This window comes from Elgaria multicarinata, chromosome 3, assembly GCF_023053635.1.
Source record: "Elgaria multicarinata webbii isolate HBS135686 ecotype San Diego chromosome 3, rElgMul1.1.pri, whole genome shotgun sequence".
In the NCBI taxonomy this organism is placed as follows: domain Eukaryota; kingdom Metazoa; phylum Chordata; class Lepidosauria; order Squamata; family Anguidae; genus Elgaria; species Elgaria multicarinata.
This window is the reverse complement of record NC_086173.1, coordinates 39,977,632-40,005,463: the sequence shown is the minus strand read 5'-3', so window position 1 is coordinate 40,005,463 and position 27,832 is coordinate 39,977,632. Positions and strand designations below refer to the sequence as shown.

Below are 27,832 nucleotides of genomic sequence, written 5' to 3'. Positions count from 1 at the left end.
CAGGATAAAATGGCTATTCAGATAAGATAAGAGAAGCACTTGTGATAGATCTTGCATAATTGTTTTGAAGTGATGCCAAGAGTTAACTTAAAACTATTAATGTTGTAAAGCTTTAACATATCTTGATGCCAAAAACTTTTATCAACACTAAAAGAGAGCTTCAGATCTTCCCAAATCCATATTGTTAAATATTACACATAAAAAGAGTGTATCATAATGGAAGTCCTCCATAAAACACATGTTGCAAAGGAGTAACATTTATTGCTAAAGGAATGAAGATTGAGACAGTTAAAAGGTCTATAATACTTTCTGTTGTCCCTTCACTCCAGATATAACCTTCCCACTATACTGAGCAGAGGAGAAAAGTCTTGATTTCTGAACCATGTTTACCTGAAACTTTAAGTTCTTCAAACTCAGACATACCCATACAGTTCCATGTCAATATGACAGTGTATCAATAACTAAGTGCAGAATTCCACTTGCAGAATGGGACTTTCGTTCCTCTCTCCTCCTTCTTGCAGCCTCCAATAATCTGCTCCGGAGAGTCTCCCAACCTTCTGGAGCACACAGGGGACTATAGGGGGTAGGAGGAATTGGCCCTCCCAATTCTCCTGACAGAAGAAGTTCTGTCACTGGAATAACCTAACTGATTTACAATATCTGAACTTTTAAAATTACTTGTACACTTTAGATTCCCCCTCCGTCGGCGAGGTGATTCAAAAAAGCAAAACTGTATTTCTTATCTACTTTGCCTTATGAAGTCAAAAACGTGTGTGAAATTAATTCTGATATGGGACAGAGGGGAGAAGTGAAACAACAGCACAAACCCAGAAGGAGATGTTTCTGGTGCTGGATGATGCAGTAGCCTTTATTGTCTGCTTGATGTGTTTCATAGTATTGCAAAGACGTTTCGCAAGAGCAGAGAGAAAGAAAGCTTATTTTCTTTGTGTGTTTTTCCTCATAGAGATCAAGAAAGTTGCAGACCTTTTAAATGTTGCAGACCTTATCTTTGTATTGAGCTTCTTAAGGAAGAGTTTTTACTCTGAAACACATAGAGCATTCGATAAAGGCTACTACATCATTCCTCTCCAGAGAAGTCTTCTCCTTTCTGGTTTGTGAAATTATTGCCAACATATTTGAACTTGATCCAATTAAAATTAATTGTGCTTAAGCCCTTGAAATCAATGGGGCAAATTAAACATAGCTAGGTCTCACTGATCTTAATGGACCTATGCAGGAATAATGTCAGTTGGATCGGGACCTCCTTTGGAGGATTTTTGTGTATATCATTTGTTTGGAAGGCTGGAATGTCATTGGGAATCACAGTCCATAATTATTTCTGCTTTTCTTCCATAGTGTGGAGACAAGACAGTATGTACAGGCAATCTTCAAACAAACCCAAGTTCAGCAAGGTTGTCTCATTGACCTAGTTTGTACGTAATGCCAATTAATGAATCAGCAGGTCTGAACTGGAGTGAACACATTATCTCAAGGGCGCTTGCTGTTTTCACTTTGCATCTACTTTCATCAACAATCCAGGGTTGTTTGATGTGACATGCAAACCCAGAATTCTGGATTTTTGAGGCACAAACAACCCAGAATTTTAACCCAGCAAGAAACCATGGGTTGTTGTCATGTGTGTGCCTTCAGACCATGCACTGGGACATTATCATTCCATACAAGGATTAGGGGAGTGGTCAATTTATTTCTACCTTCTAATATCATGGAACAATAAAACACACACCCAACAGATGTTCATATTTGCATTAGCCTCAAATATCTAAGTCTGGAAGGCAGCAACTCTTCCTTCCCCAAAAGCTTATCACAGAATGGTGGATTTGTCTTGAGTTGTTTTTGGCTTATGCTAAACAGGACTACTAGTCAAGCTAAAAGACCAATTCCAGTTTCATGGGATTTCCAAGTTATGCCATGTTGGCGTACTGCATCTTTGTTGTTTTCAATGGTGCATCATAATCTGGATTCTGTGGATTAATCTTTAAGCAATTAAGGTTCAGTCAGTCCTGCTTTGAAGCAGGGGGGGTGTTCTGCAGAATTAATGGTCCCTTCAATGTGTGGCGCAGAGCGGTAAAGCAGCAGTTTCTGCAGCTGAAACTCTCCCCACGGCCTGAGTTCGATCCCAGTGGAAGCCGGTTCTCAGGCAGCTGGCTCGGGTCGACTCAGCCTTCCATCCTCCCGAGGTCGGTAAAATGAGTACCCAGTTAGCTCTGGGGGAAAGGTAGTCATGGCCGGGGAAGGAAATGACAAACTACTCCGCTATAAGGCCTGCCAAGAGAACGCCAGCGAAAGCTGGCATCCCTCCAAGAGTCAGTAATGACTCAGTGCTTGCACAAGAGGTTCCTTTCCTCCTTTCCTTTCCTCAATGTCTATAATTCTGTGTTCATGGAATAATTCCATTCCTTTTGTGAAGCTGCACATAAAGATTGTTAATGGATGTGCCAAAAGTAGAATTGAACATAAAATCTGTGGCAAGCATCAGTGGAAAAAGTGCACTTTAAATTAAGTACATAAAGACTTCAATGTATATTCTTATTTTAATTTGCACAGTGAATAATTCAGATCAGACAAGAATCCTCACAGTCATTCTGTTAATGCCCTGAAAATAACATCACATAGTCAATTAGAACACCTGTTCGTAAAAACTGGCATAAGACTTTTTGTTCACGCTATTAAAATTATTCAATTTAAGATGGAAATATTAGTGTTGTTCTAAGTTGAGCAATGTTTTTACATTTTTCAATGCATCCTTTATTGAAGAGCTTTGTTCCCACAAGTTTTGTAATGACAAATTAGCCATCTCAACATTAACCTCTCCCTTCCATTCCCTTATCCAAAGGAAAGAAATCAAATATTATAGAGAAAGGGAGAAGGAAAATGTGAATATGTCTTTCGGTAGGTATGAAAAGCCTTGCCCTCTTTCACATCAATCCATCAGTTGGTCAAGCTTCCCAGGTGGAGCTTTAAGGGGGCATCTCAAAGAAAAACAAAAATGACCAGATCTCATCATGCTCGGGTGTCCAGCTTCCTAAATATTATGCATTTATAGGTCACCAGTGCAATAAAACTAGACTGTATGACCAGCTGTTAGAAGATACTTGCTGGTTTTGCCTTAACAGCCCAGCCTTTACACTAGAAAAACTGCTTGTTGTATGCCAGGATGAGTTGGGGTATATTATGTGACCGGAGTTAAGAGGCGACTTCTTGCCATAGAAGTGCTTATGACTTAGAGTTCCCTTGCCAACATGAATCATGAGGTAAAGCTGCAATTCTCACCATATTTCAGGATGCTTCAGTGTGAATGTGCTGAACCTGCTGTAATCAGAAGTCTATCAAGGAACCTTAAATAGAGACAAAGACACACACACACCCATCACTCTTTGAGGAGGGCTGGATCACCAAATTCCTGCTTCCAGACATGCCATAATTCCTTTTGTCAAAGGGCTCCACATGAAATAAGATTAAGTATAGGATGGATTCAAGGTGTGAAAGGCTATGCAGGGTCTTAATAATCAATGCTAACAGATGGGAGTGTCAATACTGAACATGATTTTTATCCCCGAAGGGAAAATGAACATCAATATATACTGATATTCTACAGGTAAGGTTAATTCAAGTTGTACCTGTAAGGGTAAGGTGAGGGTTAATCGGACCTTGGGACTGGCATGTCTTTTAATTTGTGAATTTGATGGTTTCATAGGAAGAGAGATAAGAACCAGGCAGCTGTATGGGGGAGAAGACTGGAGCCAGGCCGATTGTAACTGTCCGCTTGTCCTTGAGTGATTAACCACCCCGGGCAGAGGTGTGAAGACACTCCACGCATCAAAGCTGAAGGGAGGGGGGAAGGAGTGAAAAGAATGGTATAAAGTGATCCCTTGTGAAAGAAACAGGGGGTGTCGGCTGAGATCGGTCTGGGGTGACGTATGAGACGGTAGTTTCAGTTTTTAGCTTGCCTGCTCTGGGATCTTACACATTTATGCATGCTTTTATAGTTTTATTCTGCTAATCCCATATATTCCTACCCTTTTCCTAATGAATGGTCTTAAACCTCATTTTTGTGAGCCGTGAGTGTCTGTGCCTGGGGATCCGTGCTAAATCCAGTCAAGAAGCCAGTTGGTTGCTGGGCGCTCTTCCTTTACAGTACCATGTGTAGGCTTTTCCTCAGAACTGGATTTTCTCATAAAGTTGCTTGGGTGTGCGTGTAAGGACCAGCTTACCTGGTCATTCAGTGACTGGGTTTGGACAACATATTGCGGCTCGTCGCAGGTCATTTATTTATTTATTTATTTAATTTCTATACCACCCAATAGCCAGAGCTCTCTGGGCGGTTCACAAAAATTAAAAACATTCAAAGTATAAAACAACAGTATAAAACCATAATATAAAATACAATATAAAAGCTCAACTAGATAAAAACAGCAGCAATGCAAAATTACAAATTTAAAACACCAAGTTAAAATTTATTTATAGACTGTTAAAATGCTGGGAGAATAAAAAGGTCTTCACTTGGCGTCTAAAAGCATATAATGTAGGTGCCAAGTGAACCTCCTTAGGGAGCTCATTCCACAGCCGGGGTGCCACAGCAGAGAAGGTAGCCACCTGGTAGCCACCTGCCTCACTTCCTTTGGCAGGGGCTTGCGGAGAAGGACCCCTGAGGATGACTTTAGGGTCCGGGCAGGTACATACGGGAGGAGGCGTTCCTTCAGATAACCTGGCCCCAAGCCGTTTAGGGCTTTAAATGTCAATACCAGCACTTTGAATCAGGCCCGCATTTAACCCACGACGAGCTAAGGGCACTAAATTGCACGTGCAATCCCCGCTTGGAGGTTGTCATGTTATGCAGGGGTTAAATCCATGCCTGTCAGGTTCATATAACACGACAATCCCTGAGCCGGGTTGCATATTCAAAATGGCATCCACACATCTCAACGTGTCTTAAATGATCCACAGTGAGCTGTCATGTTGTGTAAACAGCCCCATTATCAATGAAACATACTGTGCTGTTTTAATAGATCTGGGGGTAACCCACAACATGAAGAACCATAGTGTGTTGTTCATGCTTTGACTATTTCAGAGGGGACCAGCTACTTTACAGGGGTCTTATTTATAACGTTATCACTGTCCTTCAGAAAATCCCTAGGTAGCTGTGATTTTAAGGAGCCCAGATGATAGGGTGACATTTTTTTTCCTTTTCCAAATGGGAAGTTGCTACATTAACATTCTAATTTTTTACCAATTTGCCAAAAAAAAGGAGTGCAATGCAAAGTCAATCTTGTTAAAAAGCCTTTTGTCAGACATTGGTAGACATTTGCAAAATGTAAATTAATCTGGGATCCATAGTAATTCTTCCCTGGAGATAAAGCTGCAATATCTGTTGTTGGGTCAAGTTTTCTTCAGTTTGGGAAATTATGTCATCTATATTTTGTTTCATTAATGATCACATGTCTCCAGTTATAGAAACCGGAGATACCTCATATATACATACTGTTTATTAATTCATGTAATACAAGGGAATGTACCACTTCTTTTTAATGCAGTTTAAGGACATCGCAAATATTTCAGGAAATTTAGCTTATTGCGGGTGAAAGTGAGAGATTAATACAGATATGCCCTCTGCTGCACTTAATATGCAAGATTTCCTGTCTTCAAACAGGACACACTTTAAAACATAATAAGCAGCACTTGACAGTTTTTCCTGGGAGCCTAATTAGCACCTTTTGAAAATTAAATGTAAGATTAAGGTCCAAAAGTCATGACTCAGCAAAGGTATACTGCAGTAATTTCAAGTAATCAATAATACAGTACATATTTGTTTTATGAAAACAAAAATATATAGCCTGCAGATTCTTGTACAATGAATAGGGCCTTACAATGTTGGCTTAAAAATAAGTCTTAAGTTTGAACTTATAAAAACAGTTGGCATGTTTTTCTCAAGTGACAAATAATGTCTGAAAATTAAACTGTAGGAGGAACAAGTATTAATTCCTTTCTCTCAACCTCTGAGTTGACTTCCATCATTCCTGTAGAAACAGCTTTGTATTTCAGCTAAGTCAATTTTCAGATGACATGAAAATATGTTTGCTGTTGAAAGTTTACACCATACCTGACCTTGGATGTGCTTTGTATTGGCCAGAGAACAAGGAAGTGCAATGTTTTGCTTTCCACACCAGATATCCCCTACTTTGAAAGGTACTTAAATATGTAAATGAGATAAGGTCTAGTGCAACAGTAGGAGTGCATTATAGAGTTATGGAAAAAGGAACATTAATCTGATCTATTGATACAATTTCTTTTTTAAAAAGCAAGATACACGATAACGTTTTTTGATTTATTAGATGTTTTCTTGCTTCCAACACTTTATTCTTAAACTCACTGAAGAAAAATGCCACGTAGTTAAGATACTGTCATCAAGGTCACATTTGATATGACATTCTGCATGCATAGGTTGGCTCCCTATTTTTCCCCCTGATAACTGTATACAAAAGAAAAGGGTTTGGTTGAAGTCCACCATCTGTATAGATGATACCACAGATGATTCCATGACTCACAATTGAGATTGATGACATTTCTGTACAGCCCAATAGTATAGAAGCTCTCCACAAGTTATCAGCTCTCTATCTAGGAATCCAGAGTCTTCTAAAAGAAACAATCTATAAGTAAACAAGGCGGGCAATACCACTATTTCCTGCGTATGCAGCCATCGGTATTACTTATTCACCACTTTGTGGATTCGAACTATGACTTCAAAAGTAGCTCTAAGGATGTATTTGAATGTTAATGCCACATGTGAAGACTTCAAAAATGCTTCTGGATGGTTAAATGCTACAACATTTGTAAACTGCTAACCATGGGGACTGACAAAGTCACCTGGAGAGTATTCACCCTAGCAATGTGTAGCTCTTGCAAATAGCACTGGCATCAAGACTCATTATTAAGCTGTCCCTCATCATAAGTGGCTAATAAATGTTGTGCCTTGGCTGTGGAGCAGTCACCACACAGAAGCGGATTCAGGGGCTTCCACGTCTGCCTACAACATTTGCATCAATCCTGACTCCTAAAAGATCAGGTTCAAAGAATGGTTTTCCATAAGCATCCTGGGCCAGTTTCTCAACAGTAAATTTGAATAGATACTAATGGAAGACTCTTAAGAGAAATTGGATTACTACTGGGCAAGGGAGTTTCATATCAACTTCTGGAATGACATGCACCTCACTGCCCTGTTTTGCTTCAACACTGTTACCTGTAAATGCTGTAGATAATTCTTCCTCAACCTGGTGCTCTCCAGACGTGCTAGAGAATTTCCATTCTCCTGCAAGGATGGCTAATGGCCATCCTGGCTGATTGATAAAGTAAATTTTAGTCCAATACAATTGCAGGGCATTAGGTTGGGGAAGGCTGCAGTTGAGATACAGCATTATTCTGATGGATTTGTCACTGTTCATTCATTCACCAACATAGGTATTAACTATGTTTTCATTGGCAAAGTTTTGTTTTTAATAAAGAAACAGGTAGATAAGACTTTTTATAGATACATTTTTATAAGTGAAATGAAGTGATGCAAGAAGGATGCTGGAAGAGTTTTGATATGGAGATATTAAAGCACACATATAGATCTGCTTGGTGACAGTTTCTCAAAGCCAGTTATTTGTGAAAGGAAAGACAACACTTTTAAAGAATCAGCTTTTGTTAACATAGCAGTTTTCAGCGACTGCGCCAATACAGCAGCACGTATGTATATCAAGCTACAGACCCACTCTCAGTAAAATTAATAGATGCTATCTCTATTCAAATGGAGCCCCATATCTGATTAAGATAACTTGCTGGGGAGGGTGGGGGTGGGGGTTAGCTACTAGCCCCACTATGGCCTCTGCAAAAAACATTGTAAAGGATGGATATTCATGTTAAATTTGTATCTTGATCCAGGAAGATCAGAGCACCATTTTACTCTCTACATGCCTGCAAGGCAGATAAGAATGAGAGAAAGTGATTGGCCCAAGGCTATCTAGTGAACTTCACATCCAAGTGGAGATCTGAACCTGTGTTTCTCTTCCTACAAATCCAACACTGTACCGACTGCACCTCTGGAACATGTGGATTTTCATAGCAGATGATCTTATAAAGACACCAATATAATTGCAGAAGGGTAAATAAGTAATCTTCCTAAGGTGATATGATTAACTCTTTAAGGGCTAAACTAGACGGGATGCTAAGTACATCACTTGCAGTTGTGTTACACACACAACACGCAATGAATAGCAAGCTTGGGTGTGTATATGTGATTTTGTCATAGTAAGCTGCTTTACATTCAGTCAGGCCCTCGGGCCATCTAGCCCAGTATTGTCAACACTGACTGGCAGCAGCACTCCAAGATTTTAATCAGGATTTTTTCCTAAATCTGGAGATGTTGGAGATTAAACCTCAGACTTTCTGCTCTACCACTTCATTGTCAGAACCACAGCATACAGGGAGAGATTATGAACATCATCAGACGAGCATTTTATTGCATGCTCGTTACTGGTCACTCACGGATTTTCATGGGTCCTATTCACAACGTTGCCCACCTCCCGTTCATCTTCCACCCCTTCTAGCCTTCTTCCCACAATAAAAAAAGACCCTAGTAAGTCCAAATTATTTTTAGAGATGGAACTTGCTGTTATCTCCTGCTGTGTGCAGGAGAAGTGGCGCAATAAAAACGGCCTACTGACTGGACCACGTGCACGTTGTTTACTTCCTCTTTTCTCTGCCTGAGAAAGTGGAAGTATTGAGCAACAAAAGCGGGACGGAGAAGTGCCGGTAGGGAAGCATGATTCTCCCCCGCGATGGAGCTCTAACTCTTTCCTATCTTACTGTGGTTGTGACAAATATTGCCCACCACTCAAATCTGGGGCTTCCCTCATAACGCTAATAGTAACTTTAAGTGGGGGACAGCTTTTGTCATGACCACAGCAGAGGAGGAAAGAGTTACTTCTAATCTCTGTGCACTGCTGTCCTGATGAAAGTCACATCCCTGAATGTGATATTATCTTAAAATACTGAATGCAATTGAAAGTGATATATCTAGTGTCATTTCTATTGATTTTGTTCTGAGTCCACCCCAATATTATTTAAAGGTGTCTTTTAAATTAGAATATGCTTACAAAAATTAACACATTTAAGCAGATTGGGAAGGTGGTTGTCTTACGCCTAGGGATATTAATAGTATAAATTCTCTATGTAAACAAGCATGCTTTCTCTCTCCCTGCAGCAATGAAGAGCCCACCATTTTATAGTGGAAGATTGTGCCATCTCTCCAGTGCACACTTGCCTTGATTGGAACAAATAAATAAACAACTTAGATTGTAAGCCATATGGCAGATTGTCTTGTTTTGTTTTATTCTGTACAGCGCCATGAAAATTGATGGCGCTTTATAAATATTAATAATAATAACATGAACAGAACTATAATTCTACTGAGTAATGCCCCCATCCTGCTGCCCATATCTGCTATGGGCTACAGTTCTACTGGCACTGGATTGGGCCTGGCATAAGTATAGTGTCAAGAAAAAGAAGAAATCACTGGGAAAGCCCTAAGGGAATGTTGGCTATGACTGGGAAGTATTAGGCTTGGTATTTGAAAGAGGAGGAAAATGTTTCTGAGCACTGGAACAGGCTCAACATGATGGTACTTGTAAATGTTTGAGTTTAATTCAGCCAAAAATCCCTTTGACTTATAATGTCTTTAACAGACTAGGTGTGTGATAAAACCTCATTCTAGGAAAAATTCAAGATATAGTGAGGAAAACTGTTTTGCACCAGTTTTGCAAGCTAGATAATAATTTGAAGCTGCCACAATTTAATTATTTCTCCTTAAACTTGTTATTTTATTTTTCCTATCTAAAATTATTTGTTACTTTGTACAAGAGTAAACATAACTTGCTGAAATTCAGAATGAAAGTCAATGACAAATATCTCATTGAATTAAAATGACAGGCAGGGAGGTTCCAGAGGGAATTGATAGGATAGGAATTATGTCAAAATAATTACCTTGGGGGGGGGGGAACAAAAGTTTGTGGAGAAAGAAAGCTAATTTAAACCCTCTTATCAAGGCTTGTGTATATTTTAACTCTTGAAGAATAGGGTGGTTTAAACCTGTTACCAATTGATCTTCTAGATCCGGTTGTTTACAGCCTCTTCCTTGACTATTTGCAGTCCCCGGGGAAATTCTAAATTCCAATTGTTTGCAGACAATTCCTACATCTTTGTGGAAATACCCAAAGGCTCGCTTCTGATGTAATGCTGAGGAGTGAGAGCCCATGTAGTGCTGTGCCTTCCTGCATTGCCAGGGTAACAGAAGAAGCTTTCGGCCAAGTGGGAGGAGTTTATGCTGCAGTGCCTAAACACAGCAACATTGCCCCAGATTCCTGGAAGGGCGATAACAACAACAACAACAACAACAACAATATTTATTACCCGCCTCTCCAATTAGATCGAGGTGGGGAACAACAGCAAGTATAAAATACTGGTTAAAAACATAGTATACACTGTTTTAAAAAACCGTTCTAAAACATCCTAAAAGCATCCTAAAATTCCACTGGCTAGGCCTGCCGGAAGAGATCCGTCTTTATAGCTTTCTTGAATGTTAAAAGACTGTCAAGCTGACGAGTCTCCTCCGGCAGGCTATTCCACAGTCTGGAAGCAGCAGAAGAGAAGATCCTCTGGGTAATGGCTGTCAGACTAATTTACTGAAGTAAATTTTTCCCAGAGGACCTGAATGTGTGGGGCAGATTGTATGGGAGAAGGCAATCCCACAGGTAGCCTGGACCCAAACGATGTAGGGCTTTAAAGGTGATAGTATGCCGATGTAGGGGAAAAAACGCACCAATAAGCGTGAATGCTAAAAAGAGAGATCAACTCTGGTGCTTGATAAACGTGTTAAAAACTATTTCATTCTTTTAATCCAAAAATGCTCGGCTCAACGTTTCGGACGTATCGTCCTTCGTCAGGAGCTGGAAATAATTGCTGTGCTAGCAGGAGCTACTGTGTCTCACTGGTTTTCTCACCCACAGTTATGGCATTGAGCAGAGCATTTTTGGATTAAAAGAATAAAACGGTTCTTAAAAGTTTATCAAGCACCAGAGTTGATCTCTCTTTTTAGCATCCACTTTAACCAACACTTTATACTTCGCCCGGAAGCTAATTGCCAGCCAATGAAGAGACTTTAAGACTGGTGTAATGTGGCCACCCCTAGACGTATCAGTGACCAACCTGGCTGCCATATTTTGAACGAATAGTGAGATTAGTAGCTGTAGCATGGGCTCATTTAACTGTTTGCCAAGGCTTAAAAGAGAATGGGTTAAAAGAAAGTTAGGTCATGTCCGTTGGGACATGCACACTTGGATGTGGGGGAGGGGTTCCCGCCTAAAACATTGTTAGCTATAGAAGTTTTCCTGAGCCAGGTCTCCTCGCAAGCGCAGAGCCCATATGTGTGATGCACAGAGACCACGATGAAGAACTGAGGTGCAATGGGGTTCAGCTCTCAACCTTTTTTTTGTAAAATGGAGACACAACTCCATCATCATCTTTTAGATAAACTGGGCAAACGCAAGACCATACAAATGTGGCTGTCTTGTCATGTCTACCTGAAGTGCTGTGGTAAAGCAGTAACACCCAAGTCCCTAATCCTTCTCATAAGTAGATTGAGTCACAATTAAAAGGGACAGTTTCAGAAGATTATGCAAAAAAGAAGAAGATATTTTATGCCAGGGTGGTCTCATTATTTATTTAGATTGTTTATTGTAGTTCCTATTTTGTAAATGTATAGCAGGTATTCCTCTGCCCCATGCCTTCCCTTAACATCTGCTGCAATCGCTCAATATTGCGGAAATTGTTCTTGTTGATGATATACTAAAACAAGAAGTTGGCAAAAATCTTTTAAAAATCACTGGCGTATTCCATACATCACAAAGTTATAAAGTTGTTTTTGAATGATATTACGTGATCTTATAAAATGGATATTTCAGGTGATTTTAACTTGAACATGGCTCATACAAACCACTGGGGTCCTTGTTGAACTGTACATTTAACTGAATAAAAGGTGTTTTATAATTTTAACGATCCAATTCCCCCTTTTCTTTTTTGTATAAGGAAAACAAAACAAAACAAATTGTGTGCATTTAAGTTAACACACGTGTTTGCTGTGCACATATGGAAAAATTCTATTCCGTCAGGAACTTCTACAGCTGTTGCAACATACTAGTGTCTGGACCCAATAGTGCGACTTGATGATTGCCAATAAGTTGAGACTGAATCTTGACAAGATGGAGGCATGTGCATAAGGAGTTCTTTATCCAGGAAGTAGAACCACTTCTGAGAGAGTGATTTTGCTTGCAAACAAGGAATATGTTCCTTGGGTTTCTTGTTTGCCTACAAAAACACTGCAACTTTTTACCTTCGCAAATTTGGAAGCGGTGGCACAAATGGCTATGGGGTCAGTCATGCAAGCTGCATGTTGTCCACCCCTGGTTTACTGGTAGATTAACTGTATGATTTTATTTTGTTTTATTGGTATTGTACCCCGCTTTGAAATTATTTATAATGAGCACTTGGCATTACTTTTAAAAATAAATAATGAATGCCAATATATCCAAGCTCTCTTTCATGTTGAATTATTGCTACATGGCTCATTAGGCTACTGGTCCAAGAGCAACATTTCTGCAAGTTCAACAGAAAATGCCTGTTTCTTATTCTGAAAATAGAGGATTCGGATAGAGGTAAACTAGAATTCATTCTGAAGAATATTTGTATAAATAGTACCTTCTTTCTTGAGATAATAAAAATTCTACTGAGAATTTAAAACTCACACCACCACATGAGGGAGCTTAACACTTTGCTTCTTCTTCATGCAATGGGCCTCTTCCACCTTACTGTGTTGAATAAGTTGTGAAACCAATTTCTTGTAAGACACCAACAGCTAGACATCTTACAACATGAGTAAGTGATGAATAGAATCTACTCCAGCAATATCAAGTAGTACTGCCTCATGCACATGTGTAAATCTTATTACAAAAAGAATGGAAAATTCTGAGTGACATAAAAAAAACCTGTTACATTTATATGAACTTGTGGTTCAGAGCATTAGCAACAGTATTGCTGTAAAATATGGATAAAGTAGAAAGACTTACATTGGTAACACATCTAAAATTTGCAGTTGGGAAATGCCTATGTTAGGACCAACCAAAATGCCACAAAAATTGTGCACGTTTTCGGGTTCTCCAGAACTATTTCCCAGGCAATAGGATGGGAGGAAAAGTGCCCATGAGGTCCACTTTTGACCCACTCTCAATACGGAGATTGCAGGCTGAATTAATTCACATTCAATCCCATGTATGTTTACATAGAAAAAAGTCCTACAACTCCCAGCATACCCCAGCCAGCACGGGGGATGTCCAGATTGGCTGGGACATGCTGAGAGTTGTAGGACTCTTTTCTGTCTAAACACCCATAGGATTGAACCTTTCCTCTCTAGGTGTTGTAGGTGTTGCGCCTCCTGTGGAATTCCCTGCCTCTGGAGGTCAGGCAGGCTCCGACCTTGAACTCCTTTCGGCGCCTCCTGAAAACATCTTTATTCCAAGAAGACTTTCTTTAACATGCAGCCTTGGATTTCTGATTTTTGCTTCTTTTTAAATTTTGTTTTAACTGTTTTATTCTGTTTTTATTTTCATTTTACATTGTACACCGCTCCGAAATTTTTCAATGGGGAGCGGTATATAAATATTCTAAATAAATAAATAATAAATAATAGTTTACATTTAACATTCTGAGACAAAGCAGCAAAATGAGTGTTGGACTGGGGCTTGGAAGATCCAGGTTCTAGTCCCCACTCAGCCATGGAAGCTCACTGGTTGACTTTGGGCCAGTCACAGACTCTCAGCCCAAGGGTTATGAAATGAGCTCATGGTGGAACTGATTTAGTTAGAATGCTGATAGCATATCTGTTGGCACTCAACCAGTGGCAAGAAAAGCTTGTGGGAAGCGTTGAAGCAGAAGGAGAGAATCCTTGAGAAATTGTAACTTGCTACTCTGTCTACTAACACATAGCCCAGCTTTGCAGCTTGGGTGACTGGGATGTGCAGGCAGTGAGGATGCAAATAGGATTCAAATGCAGTATCAGCTGAACCTAGAAGCACCACATAGACAAAATTTGTACTTGCTACTGACTAAGGAAGGGTCTTGTCTATCGGATATGCTGAGCTTCAGAAGTACTCTAAAGACCTTCGAGGTCAAGCCCTAACATGCTGAGCCTCAGAAAAATTCAGATTTTGGCCCCTTCCATACCAGATTATCTGGTTGCTTTCCAATTCCAAGTGGGGCAAGCCCCACCCTCCTCCTGGGACTCTTTCTAGATTAAAAAATGTGCTCACCCCTATTTATAATATATTATTTTCTCAAAAGAAGTTAAGACTATCTGTAGCTCTCTTTAAATAATATTCTTCTAATATTATTTAAAGAAACCCCATTACAGTAAATATTTAAGCCTCTGAGGTTTATAGCCATCCATCTATTTCATTCTAAGTAATCATTGTTCATGCCTGACCATTTCCATGTTGTATTGATGCTTAATTATTTGCAGAGTAAGCCCCAAATATTTTATAGGAATTTTGTACGTAGAGTATGTAACATTAATAACAATAACAGTCCTGCTGCATTTGCATTCTTTGGCCTTTATCCTGGGACTTCCTCATCATTTGATAACTGATTCTGTTGACTACTAATAAATAAACTACTATTAGTCGGAGGAGATAGCTTGGAGCTGGCTAGGTAATGTTTGAGGTTCTTAGGCTAGGAAATTTAGGTTCGATCTGGCTGGATAAGTGGCAAACTGTTGGATGGATATGGGGAGAGTTAGGATTCTGTTGTGCACGCTGCAGGTACAGGGTATCCTGGACCCACTGATGCTACATGTACTTTCATTTGAAATCCCAAGAATTTCCCACCTGATTTCATTCTTTAGTTTTTAATTTGTTTCAGAATCATTTGAAGAATTTAAAAGTACCACATTTCAAAGAATACTCCATCTCATTTAATTTTAATGGGGCTGTTCATAGGCATATGTTTAAGTATTTTTCTTAATCAATGTGTTACAATAGCCAGAAAAACTGCAGACTTTTGAACAGTGCTGGTGGGGAAATTAATTAGAAAAGAGGACGAAATGTATGAAAATGTTAACAGCCTTTCAAGAATTTCTTGAGCACATACCTGCCTGGATTCTCAGATGAAAAGCAGTGTTTAGTTAAATGTTGATGTATGGTGACTCACACACTAATGGCACAATCCTATGGTGATGCTCATCAGGGCATCCTCTTCAGACCAGGGTGATCTTCACCTCCACACTCCCGCTCTGCATTTTGGCTAGATGGATTTCCCACCTTCACCCCCCTCTAGCTGAGATGCGTCGGAGTGGGTGAAAAGGAGGCCAGGAAGGCCTTGAGATACATCCTATCCCGACTTCCCCAGTCCCCTCCCTGCCCACTGACTCCCTTTACCCCCTCTCTGAAGTTTCTGGCACAGTTCTCTCTGTGCTGCAAGGGGGAAGAGGCGGGGAGCACAGATTCCTGGAACCCCAGTCTCTGACTTCAGATCCAGGAATATGAATTATTTTATGGTTTCCATCTTTACCCAGGAACCTGTGTCACCCAGGAAAGAAGACAGGATATAAATGTAATAAATACATACATATAGCAGCAATGAGCATTTCTGAAAACCTAAAGGCTACCTTTAGCTCAGATCTCTACAGCCATAAACTGCATAATCCTTGTAATCTGTGTAAATTACACAAATGTATGCAGTTTGTGACTGCGATTTGCACAAATCTCTATTTGTGCAAATTACGTCTGAGGCTAAAAGAAACGCATACAAAGTCCCTAGAACTTGGGGAAACCACACGGCTTGGCTCGCAAAAGGAAGCTGAGTTGGGTGGAAGTGCAGTGAGCCCCAAAAGGGATGGATTTCCCAGCAATGGACATCCTTAAAAGAAGGTGCTTTGAGAGAAAGTTCAAAGATTCATAATACAATACCACAATCTCCTTTCCTGATGGAAAAAATAAGTGTTTGTTATTACTCTATTAAAAAATTATTTAGTCTTTTCCCAGATCTATTAGGACTGTCAACATGTAGACATTCCCAAAGCTAGTCAGCAATCAGTCTTAATACCGATAAGGTTTTTCACCAACGCCAGCTTTTTGGATTACAGTCAAGAGCACTAGTGGGAGAATTCAAAGATGAGAAATCACTGCATACAATATAACCCTCTAGACAAAAATAAAAAGGCTAGAATATTAATATTGAAGAACTACTAATAAAATTGGTTAGTATATGTATTGGATTTTCCCTTCAGCAGGGCATGAGAAAACCTTAGAGAATATCTTATGGTTTTCAATAAATGTATATTCAAACTCAAAGATACCAGAACAGCTTTAGCATACATTTACGAAGAAAAAGTTCAAAACTTTCAATTTAAACTACTTATATTTAGAGGATTTACAAAGATTCTGTCTCACATTTAGCTGATGCATTGTCAAAAACATTTATCACACAACCGTTTGAAGTTTCTTAGCTCGCCTCTAGTTATTAAAGCTTGAACTGCAGAATTTGTTATCCATCTCAAAGCACACACGCTATGGCTGGGTTTCCCCCTGCATTTAAACACTGTCAGCCGTTTGGTTTGATTTCAGAACTGTGAAGTACAATGAAAAAATCTTCATCAGGAGAGTGCCGGGTAAGAATTTAATGATTTAATCCTACGTCCGGACCACATAAGAGCAGACTTAAGAATCACTCAATTTATTTTAACCTGTTGGATGTTTTTTGTGGTTTTAATTTTTGTGAACCGCCCAGAGAGCTTTGGCTATTGGGCGGTATAAAAATGTAATAAATAAATAAATAAATAAATAATATTTATTTATTGCATTTATATACTGCCCCATAGCCGAAGCTCTCTGGGCGGTTTACAAAAGTTGAAAACAGTCAACATTAAAAACAGATATACAAAGTTTAAAAACATAAAAAGCATAAAAACATCAGTATCCTTATAAAAACAGCTTAGAGCCATGCCACAATTGATGGCAAAATCTTTAACTCTGTCCCTGAATATTGCTGTACCACCAAATTCCGTTGTCTCAATGTGGTACAAGGGATACAATGAGATGTCCACCAGTGCAAAATGCATCTCAGCTAATGTAGTAGAAAGAGCGATGGGTTGAGATTTCCTAACAAAGAGGGCAAAACTTTCCGCTTGTTGGAAAAGAGTATGAGTACCTTCTTTTTTTATTAATCTATTTTATAAGAAGATAGTTGTTTATAATGCAAACTCCACTTAAATATTCCAGGCTGTAAGTAGAACGCTTGACAAAAGACAAGGTAGATGGCAATCATAAAACAAATATGACATTATATTATTATATTGATGTTCTGCTCTTTCTCCAAGGAACTCAAGGTGACATACATAGTTCTTCCCCACTTATTTTATCCCTATAGCAACCCTGTGAAACATAAGAGTGGGCTGAGAGAAAGTGGCTAGCCCAAGGTCACCCAGCAAGTGCAATGGTTGTGTGAGGATCTGAACCCAAGAGTTTAATGTCCTACTCTGATACTCTAATTATGTGTTGTGAGTGTCTAGGAAGCCGTATCAATGGTCAGGATACCAGAGTGAAAGTATTACTGAATATTTACATAAATGAAGAATAAATAAATTTATTTATTTATGCTAGATTTCTCCTATGGTAGTGAACCTGATGATGTTATTCCCAATGGTTCTAACTAGGGCTGTGCGATCATTTTTTTAAAAAGTTTTTTAAAAAAGAAACAACTATACCACCAACTGTTTTAATGCAACATAAATTTAAAATAAAAATGAATGTGAAAAATGAACATGGATACATGTATTTATTAATTATTAATATTTATTTAAAAAGCGCCATCAATGTTCATGTGCTTTTACTTTCACTTTTCTCTGAACTGCCTGAGATTTGGCATGTTTAACGCCCCAGAAGTCTAGTACAAGATCTATAAATTTAACACCAGTTAAGACGGAAAAGTTCAAAATTACAAGCAGCAGAAGACAGGATGGTCTCCACTTCAATCAATGGAAAAACAAAAACAAAACAAATACAAAATGAATGCAATTAAAATAAATGCAAAATAACACAAACATGGCTTTAAAAATGATCCCCCCCCAAATGCACACACCTATACAGTCTTCTCACACACCTGCCTTGTCGTAAAACTCAAACAATGATCAACTTGCCTTACAGCCAGCTTTCAGGATCTTTCACAGGCTTTCAGTAACTTTCACTAATACTTTAGAATCACTCAGATCCGCTTTGAATTGGATGCTATAGTTGATACAGATCCAGTGGACATACTGTAACTCTGGCTCCTGCTTGTCCAGTATTATTGGATACTTTTCCATTTGTACAGCCTGATGATGTGGACAGGATCCTTGGAGAGGTGAGAGCCACCATGTGTGTACTAGATCCTTACCCTTCCTGGCTCATAAAAGCAGCCAGAGGGGGAGTGGCTGAGTGGATAAGTGCAGTGGTCAATGCCTCGCTACGCCAAGGTAAGGTGCCAACCTGCTTGAAGGAGTCAGTGGTAAGACCCACATTGAAAAAGCCCTCCTTGAATCCCACCGTATTACATAATTACTGGCCAGTCTCCAATATTTCATTTTTGGGCAAGGCATTGGAGCGTGTGGTGGCCTCCCAACTCCAGAGATTCCTGGATGAAACAGATTATCTAGATCCATTTCAGTCTGGCTTCAGACCTGTTCATGGGATAGAAATAGCTTTGGTCACCTTGGTGAATGACCTATGCTGGGAACTGGACAGGGGGAGTGTGTCCCTGCTGATTCTGCTGGACCTCTCAACTGCATTCGATACCATCGACCATGGTATCCTTCTTGGCCACCTTGCTGGAAGTATTGTTTTATAGTGGCTCCATTCCTTCCTGGAGGGGCAGACCCAGAAAGCAGTGCTGGGGGACTCCTGTTCGACTCCTTGGCCATTGACCTGTGGAGTTCCCTCAGGGTTCTGTTTTGTCCCTCCACACAATTTAACATATACAGTACATGAAACCGTTGGCAGAGGTTGTCCGGAGTTTTGGAGTGCGGTGTCACCAGTACGGTGATGACACCCAACTCTGTTACTCCTTTCCACCCAATTCCAAGGAAGCTGTTTCAGTGCTAAACTGGTGTCCGTCAGCAGTAATGGACTGGATGAGGGCAAACAACTGGAAGCTTAATCCAGACACGACAGAGGTGCTCCTGGTCAGCTGAAAGGCAATAGGGATTCAGATTGTGCTGGATGGTGTTACACTCCCCCTGAAGACAGAGGTTGGCAGCTTGGGTGTACTCCTGGATTCAGCCCTGAACCTGGATGCCCAGGTTTTGGAGGTGGCCAGGAGTGCATTTGCGCAGTTAAATCTAGTGCACCAGCTACCCCCGTTCCTTGAAATGTCGGACCTGGCCATGGTGACACATGCCTTAGTTGCATCCCGTTTGGATTACTGTAATGTGATCTACATGGGGCTGTCTTTGAAGACTGTTTGGAAACTTCAGCTGGTTCAAAGAGCAGCAGCCAGATTGTTGACCGGAGCTGGCTACAGGGAGCACACAACTCCCCTGTTAAAACAGCTTCACTGGCTTCTGGTCTGTTTTCGGGCACAATTCAAAGTGCCGGTTATCACCTATAAAGCCCTATACGGCTTGGATCCAGGTTATCTGAAAGATCGTATTCTCCCATATGAAGCTGCCCATCCTCTGAGATCTTCTGGGGAGGCCTTTCTCTCAGTCTCACCAACATCCCAGGCATGCCTGATGGGTACGCAGGAGAGGCTCTGGAACTCCTTTCCCAGGGAACATAGGCTGGCTACCTCTGTGCTACACTTTCGGAGGCAGGCCAAAACCTTTTTGTTCCAGCAGGCTTTTGGAACTACTCTGAACCTGTGTTAATGTATTGGATGAGCTCTTAGAAAGATGCACGAGTGCTAGGCTGAGTACCTGATGGGGCATCTTTTCCGACATGTACATGCCTGTGCATTAAGATAATCTTTGGAGCCCCTTCTCTGGCTGCCCCTCTAAAATCAGGTGGAAAACAACTGGGGAGATGGCCTTCTCAGTTGTGGCACCTCATTTATGGAATATTCTCCCCAGGAAGGCTTGTGTGGCACCCACCTTTATATCCTTTTGGTGCCAAAGACCTTTTTTATTTTTCAAGCTCTTCTAAAATATTAGCTGAATTTGGTTTTATTCTGTTGTTATTCTGCTCACATATTTCAGTTCCTCTGCTGTTTTGATTTCTTTCTTGTTCATTGTGTTAGTGTTATTAGTGAAAGCTACTGCGAATAAGTGGAATATAATTTTTCAAATGAATAAAACAAATCAGAAAATATAGGCTCCCATGTATGATATGAAGCTACCATTTTCAATCTGCTACAATCTAGACTAGTACACTAGACTACCACAAATATGAAACAAGAACTAAAAATACATGCCGAGTCAGTAACTCAAGCACATGGTCTCATCCACAGACAACACATCAAGTCACAAAAGATATAACATGCATGCCTATAGCATATTATCAAGAAGTTAAGCTTTTGTAAAGTGGGTAAGTTTTTCTATCCTCCTTTACAAGACAGGATAGATATTTTTTAGCAATTTTACAGATGGAATACACTGGTGAATTTCCCCCTCGTAAATCTTTCTATTACTTTCTGTTAATTTAACATAAGTAAAAGGTTATGTAGTAAGAACCCAAGTTAATAATAATTAGGTAAGCTGGGTCCACTCTGAATTCCATCTCTGCTAGTAAAGTATACTTCAAGGTTGTAGCTTGAAGTCGGGAAAAGATAGTGGAATGAACACTGAGAGGAACTGTAAAAAGGAAGCTAGAATTGTGAAGTATCTTAAAGAGCCAAGCAGAGAGCCTAAGCATTTTTCTGTAATAACAATTTTATGTTTAGTAACTTTATTCTTAAGTAACAAAGGTTTTAGAGTGTACTTATTATAAGCACCTTTGTCCTATTATGTAATTAGTCCCAGATACACTGATTACCCCAGAAGCACAGAGCACATACTGTACAAGTTACCAATTCATCTGGTTAGGTTTCTAAGGTAGAGAATGAAAACATTCTGATGCTATTGATGGTTAGTCCCAGCCCTTCATCACTAAAAAGTTCCTACACAGGTAAAAAGCATTCTGAAGGTCAGAATGTTTGAACAGTGCCTGATCAATTCTCAATAAGTTATTGCCAAGTTTGCTTGGCACATTTCTGGTAAGACAGGCTCTTTTAATTTTCTCTTACTTTTTTATATGTAGTTTCAAATATTTTTGAGGTATAGATGACATTTTTAAAAAATGCAAAAGCATTAAAAATAACAGAAAACAGATCAAGTTCTAAAGCGCCACCAGTTTTTCATTTGCGTAGCTACATACCAGCCTTCTCTTATTAGAATTGCAGAGAAAAGTAGGGAATTTCAGCCCTTTCAAAACCATTTCATACCACCAAGAAACTTTGCCTTTTTACACAGCTGAGATACAAATGGCAATGAAACAAAGGATGTAATGGTGTAACACAGCTTAGTACCATTTGTATTCCAAGTTTGACTTCAAAAACATAAGGGACTTCTCATTCAGCAGACTTGGAGGCTGAAGACACTAATTTAAGAAGCAGAAGGTAAAATTGTAGCTGTACAAAGCAATGGAGTTTTAGATCTCTAGTAAAAATGAGCTGGCAGCAACCAAGCTCATGGTGTGCGCCAAACTCAAGCTGCAAATTAGGATTATTGTAAACCACTCATGAGGACTGCATAGAACATAGTCAGAAAGGCATAAAAAGAGAAGAAACGGAAGGCAACACTTCCACAAAATATAGTGCATTTACATTGACATCTCAAACCACACTATAATCTCAAAACATCAATCACCTTTTCGTTTCCCTGTATCCTTTTCTGGTTTCCAGACTCTTCACCAATCTGGTCAATTACTATGTGGCGTTCTAGTGGAGCTGAGGAAATGCATAATATCAGATGTGAGCTAAGCACAGGGGCTTCGTCGAGAGTAGCGGTGAAGGGTGTCACCAGGTATGCAGACAATTAGAACCTGCTGATACAGTTCAAATTATTGCACAGGCTCCAGTAATTGCTGTTTTTAACTTAGAGGAATTGAAAAGATGTGAATTATATTAACTTTAGAAAGAAAAACATAAGGAACCTAAATATAGTTCTATAAGGGCAGACCTACATTTTTACTAAGACTAGAGGAAATGAATACGTTTTCCAGCATCTGCAAAAACAGAATATATAGCTACTCCAAGCCTGTAGAAAAGTGGAGCAGGTATTAAATATTTGGCAATGTATTTTTAATTGGTACTGGTCCAATTTGTTTCTCTTCTGTTTTCTAAAAAGTGTAAAATAAACCTGCTTTTTCTTATATGATCCTTTTCTTACATGCATCCCGTGTTTTATATATGAGGGCAAAAACTCTATTAGATTTTGCCTGTAACATTTGGCATGCAGTGCATTCCAGATACACAGAGAATGAATGTGAGTACATATCCACAAGAACTGATGTAGACTTCAGGGTAAAAAGTATGGCCTTGCTGAGGCTGGTTAGGAAGGTGCACCAGATGACTCTAGAACAATTATATAAGAGGACACCACAGAACTAATCAATTGTGGAGAATCATCTATGCCCTGTGGCCTGTTCTGACACTTTCGCAGAACGTAAATGGTCAAGGTACTTTTCATGGATGTTTGGTCTCAAAACAAAGGGGACACAAGAAATGTTACGGCAAGTCCAGGTACAATCAAGCATCTTCCTGTAAAAGTGATCTCAATCGAACCACACAACTTTCTTCAGACAGGTGCAATAGTAAGGGGCGACAGTTGTCTTGCAGAACTGGCTTAAAAGGGATGCATGCTAACAGTTCAAAAGGAAGGCTGTTGCATCAGAGCAAGCAATTCAAGGGCTGGCATAACATCTCAGAGTTTTCCTTAATTCATTCATGATTCAAAGCAATATGCTTCTTTTTCTTCCTGGATTTACACACTATGAACATCTATATGTTCTTCTGCTGCTGTCACATCTAGTTTGGTGGTCCTCAAAGTGGACCACCAAACTGTTTGTTTAACAGAGCAATGCAGCTTCCCCCAAATATAATTATGGGAAAAGTGATTAATAATTTCCCCAAAGAGCATAAAGACATCAAAGAGCCCTGCTGGATCAGATGAAAGTTCCATGTAGTCCAGCACCCTGCTTCCTACGGTGGCCAACCAGATATTCATGAACACAAAACGAAGGCAGTAGTCCTCCTATGCTGTCTCTCTCCCTGCCCCAGCAATGGGTATTCAATGGCATACTGACTCAGAACATGCAAGTGTCAATTAGGCATCATGGTTGACAGCTCGATTCGTTTATCCTCATGGACTTGTGTAATCCCCTTTTAAAACTCCCTAAGCAATATAAGTCACCACATCTTGGGACACTGAATTCCATAAATTAATTATGTGTTGCGTGGAGAAGTACTCTCCCTACCCTGCCCAGGTTTATTCTCCTAGGAGTAAATGCCACTACAGGAATACCCAAGTCCTGAAGGGGAGGAACCTACTCCAGCCTGAGATTTTTTTTCTATTTTAGCCCTAGACATATTTTACAGATCATCAGTGGTATTATGTTTGTCAGCCACCCTTACTGAATGATATAGACTCTGATATCCTGCAAAATAATAATAATAATATTCTTACTCACCTCTCCCTCTGGATCGAGGCAGAGAACAACAATAAATACAAAAATTCCATAAAATGCATAAAACTGATTAAATTTAGCAGCGTCACCTTTCTCCAAAGCCCTCCAAACACTCTCCATGATTTTCCACAAGTTCCAACTTGTGTGCCTTCTTTTCTTGCAAATCTCTGATGTGGTGGTTAAATATTTGGTTTAAAGATCTATCCTAATATACCCAGCCTATATGCTTTAGATTAATAAGTCAAACTGTGAAAACTAGGTGTTAATATCTTTACTACATAGCGATAAATTTTGTCGTCTTCAGGCGTTTGCTTTAAACATTCCACAAGCAACCATGACCTTTTGCTGGTGAATATAGAAATTTGCTCATATTGTATTTCCACCTACACTGTTGGAAGAGCCTCTGAGTCAATGCTGTTCCAGAGAAGAAAAGCAAGAAGGCAGAATTCCAAAAAGTCTCTGGAAGCAGAACAAAGGCTAACAATTGGAAAGCCTACACAGTACTTTGTACAGACTATTTTGTTGATACTTTCTGTTCGGAAGAGGTGAGATCCTGGCTTTTCAATGCCTTTTTGCTAAAACATTTCAGCCTGGGAGCCTCCTCAAAGGACCTTAGCTCTCTCTGATTCTTAGGATCCCACGATTAATTTCATTCTAAAAACCTACACACTACTCTTTGTCCCTTGGAACCAAATTTTGTTCATTTCACTTATCTTTCACGATTTTCATATCATGCTTTTTTGTTTTTTAAAAAACAGCAGTAAAAGACACACACACACCCTCAGCCACAATTTAATAGAAAGTAAAAATACCACTTTTAGGCTACCATAAAATGCCAATCCCTTCTATAAAGAGGCGATAAGTATCAGGCCTTGCCTTTTGTAGAACTTGCAACTTATAATTTTGCTTTTGGCCATGATGAATTCTTTAAAGTGCTGAGTCATAAAAAAGTCAAGAGAAATGGCAGATAGCAAGGCTTTCTACAAGAAAATAAGATGATTTCATTCTTTCATTCATAAAGCATGTTGGAAGTATTGTAGAGTGCTTGCAGATATGCAACTTTTCACCATTACCCAATTGGTTGAAAATTTGATGTCATATCTGAGTAGGCACGATGTTTCCAAAACAGCTGATCAGTACTGATGAGTGAAAAAATGTTCTTGGGGCTATTAAAAAACAAATTAAAAAACAATGGTTTTCTCAATAACCTTGTCAACCTATTGATAGGCCAATTTATGTAAAACTTTCTATCTTAGGGAAATTATTCTACAGCTTCTCAGGATTGACCAAAGAACTGACCAATATTGCAGAATATTAGTGCTGTCTTGAGCGCTCAAATGGGTCTGGAAATATGGTGGTCTCCCCTGCATCTGCCCCCCACCAGGTGGTCCTGGTGTGAGCATCGACCCCACTTGAGTACACACAAGGCCTATAGAGCCCTCAGCACACTTCCTGCTTTGTCAATGGTGGCCATAAAGGCCCATTCATGCAAGGGTAAAGGCATGAATGCTCCATTTGCTTAAATGGGGCTTTTATGGCTGCCACTGATGCAGCAGGGGAAAGTCCAGAAACTGCGCAATTCTCTCCCGTTACATCACTGGCAGCCACCATTGACACAGGTGGTAAATGTGGAATTTCAGCATGAAACGGTGGGCAGCTGATGAGTGGGGCAAGTGTCCAGTGATGCATGCGGGGGAGTTCGCCCTCCCTACAGAATATTCTGGGGCACCTTCTAGGGTACATACAGTTCATTTCTGGGCTTGCATTTCTTGGCCTGTTTGTTGGGCTTCAGTGCTGCCCTGCATAACACCAACACAGAAAATACTTTTCTTTGGCTACACAATAATGAACAAGATGCCTTTCAGGGAACCTTGTCCACCAGTACTATTTTTCTCATTGAGAGATCCTCTTGATAAGTTCTAACAAACCCAAGAGACCCCACGCCATCTGACCAACAATTCGAAATCAATGGGCGGTATCCAACTGCGTCATTCCATTGGCACAAATGACATTTCGCCAGCCTTAACTAGGTTCTGAACTATGTGCAAGAGAAGAATCCAACTAAAGTTACATTTGTGCAAGCAGGGTTGCACAAGTCGTTTTGCATTATGCTTGTGCAATTGGCTACACAATTGCTTGCACATCTAGTGGCACAACTCCTTGCACAGTTGGTTGTGCAAGTTTAATGGGCAAATGTTTGCACAATGGAAAGTTTCAGCAGAGATCCACTTGCGCTATCTGACTTTGCAGAATGACACTGTTGGAAACTGCCCCATTGCTTTAAGTCACATTTCATCTTTCAGGAAATTATCTATGCATTCGAAACAGATCAATGCATTCTGGACAAACCAGTGCATCCTACACAAGTATCAGAAACTAAGGTAACAAAAGATGAGATGAAATGGAAGGTTAGCCTCAAAAGCGATACTCTCAAAAACACCTGGAGTACTATTAGTTGGAATGAAGACTTACACGTTTGAATATCAATAAAATAACACAACATTTTGGTGTAGTTAGTAGTATAAAGTACATGTAAAGCCAACAATACGCAAATTGTACTAACAAAACACAAGTGTTAGAGGACTACTCAAAAGTAAAATCTGACATTTCACTATGATTCTTTAAAGCAATCTCATGATTGCATACACAAGGAAAAGGCATAACATACCCTTCAGGGACACAGTTGTGATATCCCTATTCCCATATGAATAATTACTGCACAAGTTCCCCAACCACTACAACACTGCTGAAGACTCAATCCATTTGTTGTAAGGACAAATTGCTTATTTGTAACTGTAGTTCTTTGAGTGGTCATCTGTGCTTTCACAAATATGGATTCTACACCATCAGAACTTTATAGAGCTGAAATCTTTGGGTTGAAAAACTGTCCCTCCCCCCTATATGCATAGGGTGTGAGTCTCACTCCCCCCCCCCCCAGTTTCTCTGAGGATGCTGCAATGTCAGGCCCAGACCAAGAGGAATGGTGAAACATATTAAAAACATCTGTAGCAGAGTAGCAAGATGGGGTGTGTGAATGCAGATGACCACTCAAAGAACTAGCTACATTTAAGCAGCCTATCCTCCTTCTTTATGGTCTCTGGGTGATCACATATGGGTGATTTACCAGCTGACTTACCAAGAAGGTGGGATCAGGTGTTCAGTTCAGTATAGAAGCCAACACTGCCCATTTGAAGGAGCTGTATTTTTGTACATAAACATCAAGCTAGTCATGTCTGATGAAAGTCGTGGGCTGTGATCAGATAGCAGCCTTACATAAGCCTTGAAGAGGAACTCCCTTGAAAAGGAAATTAAGGAGATGACAGTCCTTGTGGAATGTGCTCATACTGACTGCGGTACCAGGAGTCAAGTCAGAACATAACAAAGTTTAATGGTTTTCGAAACCCAATCTGAAAGGCACTGTGTTGAAACAGCAAATCCTTTATTCTTGCTCCCATAGCAGACAAAAGGTTCCTACATCTTCCCAAATAAGGATGTTTGATGAAGGTATAAAGCAAGAGCCCTCCGTACATCTAAAGTGTGGACAGAGGACTCTAAAGATGAAGTTGGTTCAAGAAGAAAGGAGATGAAAGATAATATCAATAATCTTTTTTTCTGGTCCAGATCGCTGTTGTAAGCATAATTGCAGCTATAGATATTTTGGCTATGCGGTGGTGCAATTGTTTGTATATGGGTGGAGATGGAATGCTTGTTTTGTGGAGATGGAATGCCTTAGAAATATAAGAGAAGGAACAGTGGGTTATCTCCAAATTTATGTAGTGTATAGATTTCACACGTGTGAGACTTTTGCATATGTTGTAAACAGAGTGGCAAGGATGAGATGGTGGGTGTTAGTTAACAAGTGTTTTAGATACATAATTGGTTTGTTGTATTATTCTCTTGGCTGTTTCTAATTAATGTATTATTGTATCTATGAATATTATTACTTGGGCCTGAGTACCTCAAACAAACAAAAGCTGAAGACAGATGTTGCCCTGTTACAGGGAACTCATCTTTTCATGGAAGATAAAGACAGACTTTGA

At 39.8% G+C, this 27,832-nt stretch overlaps 1 protein-coding gene across 1 annotated transcript in view; it reads right to left on the bottom strand.

The window, feature by feature from the left end:
• The window catches only part of CEP112 (centrosomal protein 112), a 286,793-nt gene that overhangs the window by 34,153 nt on the left and 224,808 nt on the right, over nt 1-27,832 (bottom strand). The window lies entirely within an intron of this gene.